This window comes from Muntiacus reevesi, chromosome 12 (assembly GCF_963930625.1).
Source record: "Muntiacus reevesi chromosome 12, mMunRee1.1, whole genome shotgun sequence".
NCBI classification, from domain to species: domain Eukaryota; kingdom Metazoa; phylum Chordata; class Mammalia; order Artiodactyla; family Cervidae; genus Muntiacus; species Muntiacus reevesi.
The window spans coordinates 22,394,555-22,410,119 of record NC_089260.1 but is presented as its reverse complement, the minus strand read 5'-3'; the positions used below and the strand labels follow the sequence as shown (position 1 = coordinate 22,410,119).

At 38.7% G+C, this 15,565-nt stretch overlaps 1 protein-coding gene across 2 annotated transcripts in view; it reads right to left on the bottom strand.

The window, feature by feature from the left end:
* Positions 1-15,565, bottom strand: part of OXR1 (oxidation resistance 1) — a 395,731-nt gene that overhangs the window by 307,803 nt on the left and 72,363 nt on the right. The window lies entirely within an intron of this gene.

Sequence of the window (15,565 nt, the reverse complement as noted above, 5' to 3'; positions counted from 1 at the left end):
AAACATCTGTTGAAACAGGTTAATTTTTATTTAGGAAATTTCAATCCCTAAAGTATTTCTATAATGCAGGCAAACACCTATACATTTTTAATTATGCTTCCAGATAATTTGGTTTTCTTGACTCCCAGATGCAAATTTGTGATCAACTTTATCAAACCAGCTGGCAAAATGCTAATTAAGTGATCTGGTTAAATAACTCAAATGTTAAAAATTATGTTTTTCCCACCTACCTCAACTGTAAACTTCATATAAGAATGACAAAACAACTTTAATTATGTAAAGTAATATAATTTTGATATTCAAATGATGTTAAAAAATACTAATTCTGTAGTCCACATTGTACATAAACAAAGAAAACAAAAACATAACCTTATAGATATAAAAGGGATTAGTAAGTAAAGGGAGTTTATTTCTTGGGGCGAAAGATGAGTTTCTATACCTTTGCTATGTCAGATGTTCCAAAAAAATATCACACAGACATCTACCATTGCCCATAAACAACTGAACACTGAAATTATCCAACAGATACATTATGTTGCTAGGCCAATTCCACTGCTAGTTTAAAATACAAAGTGCTTGAAAAACTATCATTCTAAGCAAAACACCATTTTTTTCATGACTCATTTTCTCAAGTAATTATTTTAGGATGATTTAAATAATGTATCAAGCTAAATACAACATACCAAAATATATAATAAATGCTTAAGATACTTTTATGGAGAACAAAATGTCTGATATCCCCATATCATTTAAAATCGTTTAACCCATCCATGAGAGGTGCTAGTCAATGATACATAGTCCTGGGGTGAAATCAGAAAAATACCGTTAAAAAATTACAAAGCACCATGGCTTTGAAAGGGATCAGAAGTAATGGATACAGCAAACCAAGCATGTCGGAGGGTTTTGCCTTTCTTTAATACCTATGCCTTTGGCCGCCTGCCTTGTTCACGGTCCCATTTTGCCAGGAAACAAATGGCAACAGAAATCCACCTGTTTGGTCTCATAAACACAAAGGTTTGATTTTCCACTTGCACAGAAATCAGAGATCTACTTGCTAATGGAAGTAGGAAACGTTTTCTTCATCAAAACAGAGGAAGTAACAACAGATGGAGCGGTAGATCCCACCTACCCGGGGCTGCTTTTGTCCTTCGTCATTTCTGTGCGGGCGGGCAGGCAACCTCAGGGCTGAGTGGGCGCCCAGGCGCGTCTGATGGGCGTTGAGTTACCTGTGCGCCTGCTCCTTGGTGTCGCGCAAGCTCTGCCCACACCTCTGCCAGGGGCCTGGCTGGAGGGGGCAGCGGCCGGCGTGCAGAAAAGCATCTGGGAAAAAAAGGAGACCCCGAACTCCACACGGCAAGCTGGTATCCCCTAAAGAACACGCCATTCAGTCAGTACAAAGAAGGCGGGTGTTATAAACGCAATTGCTCTTCGATTATGTATGTGAGAAATATGTTTCCATAAGTGTATTTTTCTTTATGGCATATCATTTAAACTACACAGTAAGATGTGTTAGTAAATGGTAGGCAGTATTCAGGTGAAATTTCCTTGTAGCACACAAAACAGACAAGCATTTTAGAGACAGTGTCCATATCAGACTTTGAATCTTCAGAAAACGCAGAAATACTGAGAAGGACACAGCTCTCGCTAGAATTCCTTGTGTTCTTACCACGTGCTAGGCATTGTGATCAGTACTGTCTTACCACACAGGTGTCCCTGAAGTATTACTCACCCTCACAGCGGTGCCCAGGAATTGGCTACTATTCCTATTTCCACTAAACAGACAAAACAATGGGAAATTAGAAAAGTTGCGGAATTTGCTCAAGGTCAAATCGCTAGTTAATGGCAGACATGGGATTTGAACTCTGTCCTTTAAGACTCGAAACACTGACCTGTTGACTATTTTATCCGCTTTCCCTCACTTTATTACATAACTTTAGGTAAAGTCCTCCAAAGCAGAATATTCTTCCTAAATATTAAAAAAGAAATACTTAGGTAAGGTAGATTTTGTAACTTAACGTGTAGTATTACCGGAGATAAGCCTCAGTTACTGACAAATTAATACCCTCAAAAAGTTTTAAATGCCTTCAAAGAAACATTTAACTTTTAATTTATTTTCAGAATCTGGGATGATGATAATAAGATATTAAAAACCTGTGAACACAGTCCTTAGGTGTAAATTACCTAGCACACTAGTAAACAGAAGAAGCAGAAAGAGTCAAACACATGTCATTTAAAGGATATGTTGGGGATGGGATAAAAGCTTAGACTACTTCTACCAGAGATCACTGTAAAAATTCAATTTCTAAATGGAGAAGCTCCCTGTGGATTCAGAGAAGCCAGGAAATAAGAAAGCCCCAGGGCATTGCCACACCTTGACTTGTGAAGAGAAGCAGAAATGAGTTATACCAGCTTCCTCAGATGACAAGGCAATCTGTTAAGGAGCGCATTTGGATACACGAAGGGGTTCACCTTGCCAATTTCTAGAGGGAAACAGTGAAGGGGAGGTGAGCCAACTGTCATCACACTCATACTTTTTTTCACTTGTATCCACCTGCTTGGGCTGGAGAAGAAGACTGTCACAAAGTCAACCTCCATATCATAGCCGAGAAAGAAAAGGCTCTGCCTGCTTTCCTCTGGACACAGTAGGGTTTTAAAATGTGCTAAGACTGTGGTCTTGTCAATCCTTCTGCTCAGTAGCACTCATGCCCCAGGAGAAATTAAGGCCAACTTGCTTTTTAAGGTAGAACTAAACCAGGCTGAATGACAACAAAACCTGTTTTTGCTACTCTTCCTCAAGAGGAGCTAGATTTTTGTTGCACTTTTAGAGAAATAGTAAGATATGACTTGGCACAGGTAGAAGTCCTTCCCCAGCCTTTGCAATCTGAATAGTGCTAAGCTGTGAACTAGTGAGTGTGTGTATCTTTTCTTTCTGTCCCTAATATTTTACTCAGGTAAGATCTGATTAAGTGGACATGTAGAGTGAACTTAAAAGGCAAAGTCTAAGAAAGGCAACACATGATGGACATGGACAGAAATGAAAGTGGATGTCCCACACTTTGGCACAAAGCGGGAAGGGCATGAAGGGCCCAGGCATGGCAATAAGCTGGTCTTTTAGCACAAGCTGGACATGGTGCCATCTGGGGGTCTGCCCTGAAACATGACCCGTTAATAATGAGCAGTTCCCAAGCTATGGGTAGCAGGCCGCTAGGTGCAGTATTGTGCAGATGGATTTGCCTGGCCCTATGAAAATGCTCATGTTTAGGCCAACTCATAATTCAGCAGTTAGGTCTCGCTGTATTTTTTACTTCTTTATTGTTGTTATGTCTTATAATGGGCTTCCCAGGGGGCACTAGTGGTAAAGAACCCACCTGTCAATGCAGGAGATGTAAGAGAACTGAGTTCCATCCCTGGATCAGGAAGATCCCCTGGAGGAGGGCATGGCAACCCACTCCAGTATTCTTGACTGGAGAATCCCAGGGACAGAGGAGCCTGGCGGGCTAGTCACTAGGGTCGCAAAGAGTCAGACACGACTGAAGCAACTTAGCATGCATGTCTTATTCAGGGTTCCCCTACTTGGGTATTTAGTATCTAAATAAGCCTCTTAAGTAACTACACACTTGTCACCAGCCCATGACATTATACTACAAATAAAATAGGTGAGATTAAGGTGTTTACTCCATTGCACTGCAAGTCTCTTTAATAACAGGAAAGCGGGTGGATATTATCAGGACTGCTTTAGTGGTTTCCATTTAATTCCCTATAAATAAAGGGCTCTGTTGGTAGACTTATTAAGACAAAGGATTTAGAAACACCAGAAAAAGAACCCTCCTTGAATTCTTAATGCCTATTGCCCAAGGTCAATTCTAAAGTATTTTATATTTGTTTTAAAATACTATGATTTATTGGGTTGGTCCAAAAGTTCATTTGAGTTTTTCTGTAAGCTCTTGAGGAAAAACCTGGATGAAATTTTGGGCCAATTCAATATATTGCATTATCTTAATCTAACATCTGTTTGATATGTGTAGGTGGTGTGTGTATATGCTGCTGCTGCTGCTGCTGCTAAGTCACTTCAGTCGTGTCCGACTCTGTGCGACCCCTTAGACGGCAGCCCACCAGGTTCCCCCATCCCTGGGATTCTCCAGGCAAGAACACTGGAGTGGGTTGCCATTTCCTTCTCCAATGCCTGAAAGTGAAAAGTGAAAGTGAAGTCACTCAGTCGTGTTCTGACTCTTTGCGACCATACATATATAAATTTTCTAGGATAATTTTGGAACTACATTTTCAGATGACACTTTCTTCTTTTTAAAAAATTCAAACAAGGAACTTTTGTTTGAAAATTTTGTTTGTATTTGGCAAATTGTGTTTGTATTTGGTAAATGTTTATAAGTCTAAGTTCAGCTTTAAAAATAAACAATAATTGACAGTCATACTAGGAAATGTTATGAATGGGAGAGTACTAACAATTTCTATACATTTAACCTGAGAATATCAGTTGGTGAAAAAACCCTGATCATCTAGGTTAACATGCTGTACTTGATATTTTCATTTCAATTTGGCACTGCTTTCTATTTTACTGTATTTTTCCAAGAAGAAACATACACTCTGGTTTTATTACATTATTCATTTATTTATATCATTATTATTTAAAAATTCCAACTGCCAGATATTCTTTTCTATGCAACTTTTTAATCTACCTCTATCCAAAGAGGTAATAACTAATAAACCAAATCCTGTGCCTCTTTGGAAAGAAACAAATGAGAGTAGAAACTGTGGATAGTCTGTAATCTACTCATCAGTGGCCTGATATTTTTTATATACATGCCTCAAAACTTAACAATCAAATTTTAATGAGTTGGAAGTTATTCTATCACCCCAAACTAGAAAAGAATGAAAGTGTCTTTTACTCTTAACTACATACCATATAATTCTTCATTATTGAAATCAGCAGTGCTTTCAGCATGTAAAGAAAAAAACATCACATTTGGGGTTGTGTAGATTGTGACATTTATTAGTATTAAGGAAAAAATGTGCAGGGGTTCATAGGGCATCCCTGAGCAACAGCTGTCCAGGTAATAATGCACTCCTGTCTTTATAGCAGAGCCTATTCAACCAGCTTTTGGAGAGTGAGGGTGTAAGAATAAATCAAAGAGTTACAAATCTATAATAATCTAAGCAACACACTGAAGTTTCTAAAACTGTTGTCCAATCTGAAAACTACCAGGGCAGTTTCACTGACAAGGGGCACCACTATGAATCCCCTCTATGACTGAGACAGCAGATCTTTCCTCCATCTTACTGAAGATGAAATAAAAAGGTCAAGTAAGTGCAATTTGATTCGTGCCCCCAAACAGTCTCAGCCCCAGTAAATCTCACTTAATCAGTGACTTCAGCTATCCAGAATACAGTCTATGATTTACAAATTTTCAAAGACTTTCTTCATAGAAGAATTCTATGTGCAGAACCTAATTAGAACTCTATCTAAATCTTTGTTTTTATTATTAATATAATAGGCATAGCTACCTGATTTCTCATTCATTAGGCAAATTTATTGAATACCTAGTTTGTGGGTAGAATTTTGCTAGGTTCTAAGGATTCAGTATTGGGAAAAAAGTGATTTCTTCCCACTGCCAGTGGGATTTGCATGATAAAACCCACAATGTTTGGTTGGCAAGTAAGAAGCTGGTTGAAGTAGGGTGGGCAGTGGCTACGAAAAGCCACATAGCCCTAACTCCTTGGGAAGAGTCTAAAATTCAGAAAGTCAGTGGTTTAGGACCCCTAAATTTAAAAGCAAATATCAGGAAATAGAACAAAATAGAAATAGAACAAAAATAAAAAGCTAAAAGAATAAATAAATATATACATATAAACACATCTTGGAAAAACAAATGTCTTCTGAGTATTAACAACAGTAAGAGCAACAATGTAACTATCATTTTCCCACTATTTTGCTCCAGGTAGAGTTCTAAGCAACTTTCATACATTATCTCATTTAATCATCCCAGTGACAGTGGGGATGGGATTCCTATTAAACCCAATTCATATGTTGGTGGGGACTGAGGCACAGAGATGCAACTGGCCCAAGGTCACATGGCTGGTAAGTTAAGGGCACCAGAGCAGAGCTCTAATTCTATACCCATCAGATAAGCAATAGAGCCTGAACCAACATGCTTATCCCTGGCCCTTTATCTTAAACATGCTACTATCATTCACTAAACCCTAACTGTGGGCTGGGAACTAAGTACTTAATTAATATTATTTGATTTAACATTTAGAATAGCATTACTCTCATGCCCACTTTTTATGGATTACAAAACAGAATCTTAGAGTAGTTAAATAATTTGCCCAGCTACAAAACAGCAGGCCCAGGCTTAGAACCCGAGGTTGGTGACTCCAAAGCCCTTACACTTCGTCCCTGTAAGATGATGTAAATATGTAAATACTGTGTTGACTCCCTGACACTCTACTACTCAGGCAGCACTGGTTCAGACAATGTAGTATATAGACAGGCATCTATTTTGGAATGAGAAAGTCCTGAGTTTGATTCTGCTGTTTGTGCTCTATGGACTCATCACAAGTTTCTTAATCTGAATGAGCTTCCTTTGAACTGAGGATAAAAAAAATCCAACTTCATATGGCAGCCCAAAAAAAGAGTAGGTATTCAATCAGTAAGTGTTTTCTCACCCAATTCTCCAATATTTTGAAATTAGTGACCAGGCTTTAGAATAAAGATATCTAGAGCTTCCTTACCATGTGGAATTGAGAACTGGTGAAAAACGGGATTCATAATCCCAGTTCCTATTTGGTCAAGTTAAATAGTGCTGTTCAATAGCCATATAACATAAGCCATAGAAGCCACATCAAAATAACTAATTTTAATAATGTTTTATTTTACCCAGTGTACCCAAAATATCATCATATAATTTCGACAAGTGGTCAGTATAAAAATTATTTATGTATTTTGCATTCTGTTTTTGCACATTGAATCAATGTGTATTTTTCATTTACAACACATGTTGATATGTACTAGTGGCTTCTATAATGGACAACATTTTAATATATGAATGTTATGGTCATTTCTCTGTTTGTGAGAGATCTTTTCCTATCTCTTCTTTCCTTATTTAGTCCACTATGGATTTAGATATGATTGCTCAACCATATGGTCCTTGTATACCTCCCTTGACATCCTACATGTACCTTTATGCTGATATTCATGGAATTAATTAATTTACCCATACGACAAGGTGTGTGTGGACAGTCCCTAACGTCTGAACTGCTCATCAGAAGTTGAATCCCTGAAGTACTTGTCCCGTTCACATGACACATTGTACATGATGCTTTATATATCTTTCTCTCTGACTCTATCTCTCCAGGTAGACTATAAGCCCCTTGGAGCTTTTCTAGATATCTTTAGAGTCCCCTCTTTTAGCACTGTGTCATGTACCTATTAGACAATGCATTTTAGGGAATGACGACAGATTCCTTTGAAGAACTACCTTCTGGGTTTCACCACATCTACCACAGCACTTTGCCACAGACTCTCAGTTCATTTTTGTCTGAGTGAGTGAATTTTGACTCACTGGCTAATTTGAAAAGCTCTACTGTCCCCAGTGTGAAAATACAGCCAATAATGAGATTATCTAAGAGGCTTGCAGAAGGATCATCTTAGGAAGTTAGGAACTAATTTGTTATCCTTCACTCACAGAGAGGTATTATCAAATTGGGATCATCACCCTGGCTTCCTGATTCCTCATCCTGTACTCTTTCCACTGGGTTACATTATTTACTTCTGTGCACATTTTTCTACCTAATTTCTCCCAAGGGGAGAGTATTGTCCTCAAAGTGGGAGGTCAAAAACACTGCAATAAAGATTGTTGAAATGCTGATAAAGACTGTTTGGGGGAAAGATAGAAAATAGTGCATTCTTAAAATGAAAGGTGAAGAGAAAGTCCATTCTATGCCAAATATCCTTTATTTTCAAGATGTAAACAGGGACATTTTATTCAATGCAAAATTCTGCCATGAAATTAGATACTAAATCATTGCATTTTTAAACCTTGACTTTAGAGAATCTCTAGCTTCTAGAAATAGTATTTCTCTGTATGTTGACAGACTTATTTTAAGAGATATATCACAAGCAGGCTGATGCTTCTAAAGGTCATTTCCTTAACAAAATGGCATTTTTTCTTCACAAAATTACAGGAGATTTTGAAATTATCTCACAATAGAGTTTTAAAGACAGTTATCCAGAGATGAAGATCAGTGTAAAGGGTTAAGAGAAAGTGCTTTGAAGCCTTATAGATCTGAATCTGAGACCTGTCTATGCCCCTTACTGCTTCTGGATGGACAGATGTTATTTTGTTGTTTGTTTTACTCACTCCATGGTCATCTCCCCTTTTTAGGGTGAAGGTACAATGGACTACTTCTCTTATCTTCATGGGCTTTATATTGTATTGAACCCACTTTCCTGCCCCAGGGGGGAGCTGGGGATTCAGATTCAACCAAAAAAGGAAAATTATACTCAGTTCCAGAAATGTGCCGGAAGTTCAGGGAAAGAGGCATGGCCTGCTAAGGACTGGTAAGCAGAGAGGATGCGAGCCTTCAGCGGTTGGCAGCCATTCAGCCCCTTCAACAGGAAAGGCTGTGTGTGCAAGTAATTGACAGAGAGGAGACACAACCAAGATGTGGAGAGAGGGAGGTTACATACTTTGAGCTCTAGCATAATGGAAGCCAGTCCTGCCCCTTGACTTTACATGAATTATCAACAACTACGTTTTCTCTCTCTTGAAATTGTTAAGTGCGTGATGAAACAGTAAGTTATGGAACTTCTCTCAACCTCTTATTTTTTAGTGATAAAATAGGTACAAAAGAGCCATTTTGTTAGTCTTTGGGGAGGAGTTAGTTGAGATTATATTCATGCAGTTCCTGAAACAGAGTGAGATGCAAACGGTCAACGGTGCAATTTTTATTTTAAAAGGGGTGGAGAGTGAGGTGGTTGAGAATGCGAGCTCTTGAGCCAAAGAGGTTATGCTTGAAAGCGGGAGGTGCTGCTCACCTGCAGGGCAAATTTGAGCAAGACCACAGAACTTCTCAATTTCAGTTTCCAAATTTATCAAGTGGGAATAATAATATGCCTTTGAGAGAAACACCATACCATTTAGAAATAACATATGTGAGGGCCTAGCTAACTGCCTGGCACATAACCAGCAGCCATGAAATGGTGGCTACTTGTTTTGTTATTACCAATTTCAGTGATTACTAACTCTAATATATTTTATGTCAAAAGCATTCTAAATAGTATCTGTTTTAGTTTTTAGCCAGAAAAGTCATGATTATTTTTAATCTTTCCTTGGAAAGAAAAAGAAACTATGTTGTGTGCATTTCAGAAAAGTGAATGTGATCTTAAACAGTGAAAATGATTGTAACATCCAGAATAAACAAAGTAAAGCATCCATCTGACTGATTCTGGAGCTCAGGTTTAGGTGTCCACAGGATGTGGTTGGTCACGTAGATATATGTAATCTTCCCCTACAGGGAAGTCGGGAATCAGAGCACTGCAGATGAGAAGACGTACCACATGGAGAGTGGTTGTCATATCTGGGGCTGCTGAGTGTAGGGAAGTCTGAGGGGATTGGATGGGGGCACATATCTCAATGGCTAAGAAAAGATAGTTCCTGAGGACCGGACAGCAAAGTGAAAGCACAGGGAGATAGCTTCCATTATTTGGAGTCAAAATGTTTCCACTTTCCATAGTTTTATGCCACATCCTACCTATAGACATAGCACTATCTTTCCATCTGGAACATCAAGTCATACCCACAAGTCCCCAAAGTGCTTGCAGTCACACAAACATACATAAATAATTCAGGACTTTATAAATGATTAAGCAGATCTACTAATATTTATCAGCAGTAGGTACTTTCCTTTCACAGTATCACAAATCCTCATGATTGAGGGTAATTAGGGAGAGGACCTGACTGAATAACTGACAAGCCCAGATTAGTAAGTCATTTTGTAGTTTTCTACATTTAAGTAGATTCTGTAAATAGCAATAAAGTCAGCAAGTAAGCTGTCCTTGTCAAAAGAAGCCCTTCAGGTTCTGCATAGTAAACTGTAGATAAATATCATTTGCAATGAGAATATTATTTACAGGCAAATGGGAAGTCATACACTGGAACCATTGTCTTTTTTCCTGAACTTTCTAGGTCCAATCAGTCATTATGCTCTACTGCCAAATATGTATTAAATATAGATGGTGTTCCCCATCTCCAATATTATCCCCTTCTCAGTAGTTCTCAACTGGGGTCATTCTCCATGCAGTAGCCAGAAAGCCTCCTAAAATATAGAAATTTGTAGCATAAAAATATATAAAGATACAGCATGTACACATCGAGTTTAGTCATTCAGTTGTGTCTGACTCTTTACGACTCATGGACTGCAGCCCACTAGGCTCCTTTGTCCATGGAACTTCTCCAGGCAACAATACTGGATTGGGTAGACATTCCCTTTTCCAGATCTTCCTGACCTAGAGGTTGAACCCAGGTCTTCTGCATTGCAAGCAGATTCTTTAACATCTGCGCCACCAGGGAAACCCAGCATATAAATATATATGTATACAATAAGTGCTATATATAATATTGCATTAATATTAATCATACTGGGGGTGGCAGATTGGGCCACCCCTAGGTATGTCACACGAGTGTGGGAATGGGTTTGGGCTGAAGGCACTTTGGAGAGAGCCTAGGCAGGAAGGAGATGCAGAACATGGAGAAGCTCCGTACAGTCAGCAAAAACAAGGCCAGGAGCTGACTGTGGCTCAGATCATGAACTCCTTATTGCCAAATTCAGACTTAAATTGAAGAAAGTAGGGAAAACCACTAGACCATTCAGGGATGACCTAAATCTAATCCCTTATGATTATACAGTGGAAGTGAGAAATAGATTTAAGGGACTAGATCTGATAGACAGAGTGCATGATGAACTCTGGATGGAGGTTCATGACATTGTACAGGAGACAGGGAGCAAGACCATCCCCAAGAAAAAGAAATGCAAAAAAGCAAAATGGCTGTCTGAGGAGGCCTTACAAATAGCTGTAAAAAGAAGAGAAGGGAAAAGCACAGGAGAAAAGGAAAAATATACCCATTTGAAAGCAGAGTTCCAAAGAATGGCAAGGAGAGATAAGAAAGCCTTCCTCCGTGATCATTGCAAAGGAATAGAGGAAAACAACAGAATGGGAAAGACTAGAGATCTCTTCAAGAAAATTAGAGATGCCAAGGGAACATTTCATACAAAGATGGGCTCAATAAAGGAGAGAAATGGTATGGACCTAACAGAAGCAGAAGATATTAAGAAGAGGTGGCAAGAATACACAGAAGAACTGTACAAAAAAAATCTTCATGACCCAGATAATCACGATGGCATGATCACTCACCTAGAGACAGATATCCTGGAATGGGAAGTCAAGTGGGCCTTAGGAAGCATTACTATGAACAAAGCTAGTGGCGGTGATGGGATTCTAGTTGAGCTATTTCAAATCTTGAAAGATGATGCTGTGAAAGTCCTGCACTCAATATACCAGCAAATCTGGAAAACTCAGCAGTGGCCACAGGATTGGAAAAAGTCAGTTTTCATTCCAATCCCAATGCCAAAGAATGTCCAAACTACTGCACAATTGCACTCATCTCACACACTAGTAAAGTAATGCTTAAAATTCTCCAAGCCAGGATTCACCAATATGTGAACCGTGAACTTCCAGATGTTCAAACTGGATTTAGAAATGGCAGAGGAACCAGAGATCAAATTGCCAACATCCACGAGATCATCAAAAAAGCAAGAGAGTTCCACAAAACATCTATTTCTGCTTTATTGACTATGCCAAAGCCTTTGACTGTGTGGATCACAATAAACTGTGGAAAATTCTTTAAGAGATGGGAATACCAGACCACCTGACCTGCCTCTTGAGAAACCTGTATCAGGTCAGGAAGCAACAGTTAGAATTGGGCATGGAACAGCAGACTGGTTCCAAATAGGAAAAGGAGTACATCAAGGCTGTATATTGTTACCCTCCTTATTTAACTTATATGCAGAGTACATCATGAGAAATGCTCGGCTGGAAGAAGCACAAGCTGGAATCAAGATTGCCAGGAGAAATATCAATAACCTCAGATATGCAGACGACACTGCCCTTATGGCAGAAAGTGAAGAAGAACTAAAGAGCCTCTTGATGAAAGTGAAAGAGGAGAGTGAAAAAGTTGGCTTAAAGCTCAACATTCAGAAAACTGAGATCATGGCATTCGGTTCCCTCACTTCATGGCAAATAAATGGGGAAACAGTGGACACAGTGGCTGACTTTCTTTTTTTGGGCTCCAAAATTACTGCAAATGGTGACTGCAGCCATGAAATTAAAAGACACTTGCTCCTTGGAAGAAGAGTTATGACCAACCTAGACAGCATATTAAAAAGCAGAGACATTACTTTGTCAACAAAGGTCCATCTAGTCAGTGCTATGGTTTTTCCAGTAGTCATGTATGGATGTGAGAGTTGGACTATAAAGAAAGCTGAGTGCCGAAGAATTGATGTTTTTGAACTGTGGTGTTGGAGAAGACTCTTGAGAGCCCCTTGGACTGCAAGGCGATCCAACCAGTCCATCCTAAAGGAGATCAGTCCTGGGTGTACATTGAAAGGACTAATGTTGAAGCTGAAACTCCAATACTTTGGCCACCTGATGCGAAGAGCTGACTCATTTGAAAAGACCCTGATGCTGGCAAAGATTGAGGGCAGGAGGAGAAGGGGACAACAGAGGGTGAGATGGTTGGATGGCATCACCGACTAAATGGACATGAGTTTTGGTAGACTCTGGGAGTTGGTGATGGACAGCGAGGCCTGGATTGCTGTGATTTATGGGGTCGCAAAGAGTCGGACACAACTGAGCAACTGAACTGAACTGAAGCAGGAAGCATATTCCAATTTCCCTTTTTCTTCCCCCAAACAAGATAGATATATAATATATATATATACACACACACACACACACACACATATATATGTATATATATACATATATATATAAAACAAAAACATAAAACTCCAGTGGGAAAAGAGTCCCTCCCTGTACCAAGGAAGAAAAGAAACATTCTTCAACCAGGAGTCAGAGCAGAGCGAATTCTGTACAAACACACCTTGTAAAAGTCACCTTATCTTCTCTTGGCCTTCCTGTATATTTTAAGCGCTTTTTCACAATTGCCTCTCTCTGTTCAACCTAGCCTAAAGCATTTAGGTTTGCACTTTTTGGGTCTCCATTTCCTCATGAGGGCTCTCATGTCAGGTAAAACTTACAGGCTTTTCTCTAATCTATCTGTTGTTAGTTTATTATTTGAAGTGGAAGTGAAGTGAAGTCACTCAGTCGTGTCCGACTCTTCGCGACCCCATGGACTGTAGCCTACCAGGATCCTCAGTCCATGGGATTTTCCAGGCAAGAATACTGGAGTGGGGTGCCATTTCCTTCTCCATTAGACCTAGCTAAAAATCCTTAAGAGGAGACAGGTAAAATGGCACCTTTCTTACAATATGATAATAATACAATTTAAGTATGTTAATAATTATGAATCAAAATATATGTATTATATACATCTACATTTATTATATACATATACACATAAATCTGCCATGCCGCTCCCCTGCTGAACCTTTTCAGTGGTGTCCTAGACTACCTCGGAATTCCGACGCTAAAATCCAGCTCCTTACCCTGAGGCTCCTAGCTGTTCCGCCACCTGTATCTTCTGCCCCTCTCTCCCTCATGTTCTCAGCCACACAGACCTTGGCAGTCTTCACACACAGCAAACTTGTTCTCACCTGCTGCTCCTCTGACTGCAGAATCTTTCGCTAGATGTCAGCATGGCTGACGCCTCATGCAGCTCTTAGCTCAACTGTTACCTTCACAGAGGTGCCCCCAGGATACCACAGCTAAGGCAAATCTCACCGGCTCTGTCCCCCAGACACACTCACTTTCAATCACACTGCCCTGTGCTATGGACTTCATGACACAAGTCAGTTCATGTTGTAGCATCACCTCATTTAAGTATGAGTTTCCTTGTTTATTATCTCACATACTACTGTTATAGTAAGCTCAAATGGTGTAAAGACCTCAAGTATTTTATATATAATTGTGTCCTGAGTCTCTGGAATAGCACCTGACTCTTGGTAGGCCCTCAACAAATAACTGCTAAATGAATAAAATATATTTCCTGAATCCAACTTCTTCCAGGTTTACTGAGGTATAATTGCCATTTGATCTTAACAGCAGTTACTTTCTAATTTTTCTTAGCACAGATAAAGTTTTTAAAATGTTGACATTTAGATTAACTCCTATCCAAATTGTTACAAATTGCAAATGAAGTAAATTGAACTCAGCTTTTTTTTCTTTCTGAATCATTTAACAGTGAGCAAGTCAAAATGATCACCCCCAAAAGCAATTTTTTTCTTATCTGTTTTAGTGGCATTCATAGCTTCATAGTCAAGAGAGACGATATCACCAATAAAATATGCAATTTCAAAGCACATTGAAAGCTCCAAGTTTTTGGAAAACTGTCTATATCTTAGAATTACAGCTTGAGTGAGTTTTTCAATGTTTTTTTCTCATCACCTCTTCAGTTAACAAAGTTCACAACTTTGTAATAAAGTTGGCCCTTTTAAAATTGTAGCAAGCAAAATGCAAAATTCTCTGAATAGATCCTCTATGATTTAATGGAATATTAGTGTTGCTTAAACCATCAGGAACACAGTAATTCAAATGATAATATTGCTATGCACACCCATACAAACATGCATGCACACAACATCAAAATGAAATAATTTAATCAGAGGTAACATTATATTCTAGTTTTAATGGCAGAACGTATATACCACTAAGGCATGATTCAGAAAAGTATGAGATTTAAGAGATAAATAGAATATTAAACTTGTCCCTTAAAAATGTTTTGTAATGTTGTTTTTCTCTCCACTCCTAAAACAACTTTTAGGTTTGCAGAGGGACATTTCATGGATGATAGATTAATCCTGTAAGCCAAAAACTCATTTCAGTACAATTACTTTTCTAGGTAAATTTAACTGCTAAGTGATAAAACTCAGAAATTTAATTCTGTTACACACCTACAAGGAAAAACAAACAAGAAAAGTATATTTTTTTAAATGTGTTTTTTATGGGGGGAGGGATAAATTGGGAGATTGGGTTGACATATACATGCTACTATATATAAAATAGATAATAAGGACCTACTATATAGTACAGGGAACTCTAGTCAATACTCTGTAATGACCTGTATGGAAAAAGAATCTAAAAAAGAATGGATATATGTATAACTGATTCACTTTGCTATAAAGCAGAAACTAACACAACATTATAAATCAACTATACTTCAATACATGTTTTTCTAAAAATTTCTTTCAGCCATGTTTAGAGAAGTGAAATCAAAAGTAACTACAGGGCTTCCGGGTGGTCCAGTGGTTAAGAATCTGCCTTGCAAATGCAAGGGTAACCGGTTCAATCCCTGGTCCGGGAAGATTCCACATG